The following is a 1,866-nucleotide window of genomic DNA, read 5'->3' on the forward strand; positions in this document are numbered from 1 at the left end:
TTGCCTTGTGATGAGCCAAGCACTAAAAACATAGATGTCTAGCTCAATACTGGCACACAGAATACACTCAATAAACAGTTGATAAATAATGTACAAATAATGAAATAAACCTCAAAGGTTTTAGGCATCAGGGATTTAAATATGCAGGTAAGACGATTCAATTTCTGGTAGAGCTAGTAATGTTAAGCAAAAGCACATGGTTGGAAAAGCAAGAATGATTCAATGAGAGTGTGCAGGCCAATGTACCTGGAGGGTAAGATGAATGCACAACAATCAGATGAGATAGAATTGGAGTAGTTGGTACGACCTCAACTGAGACTGAAGGTAATAACACCAATTAGGGGGCTGAAAATAATGCACATATCTAAGCCAGGGTCTGGACAGAAGAAAAGGAAACGTGTTATAACCCAACATCTACTAGTAAAGAAGAACTCTGCTGGCTTTGGCAGTACACACTAAAATTAGAATAATACAGAGAAAACTAGCATGCCCCCCTCAGCAAGGATGATATACAAATTCACAAAAACATTCCACATTTTATAAAAAATAAAAACTGCCAGTATGTGTTGACTCAATTGAGAGAGAGTATAAAAACATGTGAAATGTCAAGAATGACCAAGCCCTTCAACTCTGGGTAACAAGAAATAGAGTTGTGCCTTTTCAACATAGGATGGGGGATAAATTTTGACAGGAAAATTATGAGCTACATTTTAGTATTAAACTTAGATTTTTGCACATCAAAAAAATTTCAAGGAGAAAGTGTGAGCATTTAAAACAGATCATTGGAGAGATCAGAATTAGATATATCTTCTCACAGAAGACATAAATCAGAGCTTTTGGCTCAGTCTAGAAGAGAAATCTGAGCTGTAGCAAATATCCTTAATATTGCATGAACATGGGAAAAAGAGAAAAAGACCAATGAGAGAAGAAGGAGGACACCCAGGATGCTGTAGCACTAAGAATACTAAAGAGCAGTCCTAAGGCAGGGGGCTGCTAATAGAGGAAATACTATGAGAAGGTTAAGGAAAAGTCTGTGACCACCATGGAAAACATCAGCTACCTTTGAGAATTTAAATCAGGGTTGAATATCCAGTTTCCCATTTTACAGGAGAACAAATGATGAAGAAGCATAATAGGTACATAGTACTGCCTCAAGAAGTGTGGATGTAAGAGATTACTTTAGTGCTTAGCAATGACAGCAGAGTGAAATAGGGCATTGTGTGTATATGTTTAAGACCAGCAAGAGGAAAGAAGTATCAGGAGAGTGGGAACTGGTGCACATTTAAACACAAGAAAATGCACTGATAATCAGAATCCAAGGATAAGATAATTTAATCTGAAGACCGCATGACCAGATGTTGACTTTTTTTTAAGTATTTCTTCAACATCTCTTTAGATCTGCTCTGTCAAAAATGGTAGCCACCAACCACATGCGGCTATTTAAACTGAAATTAATTAAATTAAAAGTTCAGTTGCTCATTCACATGCGCGACATTTCAAGTGCTCCCCTGCCACAGGGAGCTAGTGGCCAGTATGTTGGACAACATATATTTCAAATATTTCCCTAATCCTGGAAATTTCTATTGGACAGATCATGCCTTTTTGAAAAAATATAAATTAACTATTAATTTTCCTGAAATGTTTTGGATTATAATGGAACAATGTATTCACCTTCCTTGGTCCTTCTCCATAGTCCCCACAAACACGTGCAGGCACCCTCACATACAGTATTTTATCATGAAAGACATAAATCAACAACAGAATCCAGCTCACGTAGAGCCATAAGCTTGATGACAAATCCCTAGCAGTACTACATAACTGGTGAATGTTTTCTTTTTTAGCTATTTTTCCTGACACATCAATACA

The 1,866-nt window shown here is 37.0% G+C and overlaps 1 non-coding gene across 1 annotated transcript; it reads left to right on the forward strand.

The window, feature by feature from the left end:
* The first annotated feature begins 432 nt into the window (after positions 1-432).
* On the forward strand, positions 433-540 carry LOC146395652 (U6 spliceosomal RNA). The gene has a single exon (XR_014831670.1). It is a non-coding gene; the product is annotated as a U6 spliceosomal RNA (small nuclear RNA).
* Positions 541-1,866: the final 1,326 nt, after the last annotated feature.

This window comes from Sus scrofa, chromosome 16 (genome assembly GCF_054392235.1).
Source record: "Sus scrofa isolate SSC_HxYL_T2T_F1_AM1 chromosome 16, Sscrofa_HxYL_maternal_Yorkshire_Landrace_v2.0, whole genome shotgun sequence".
NCBI lineage: Eukaryota > Metazoa > Chordata > Mammalia > Artiodactyla > Suidae > Sus > Sus scrofa.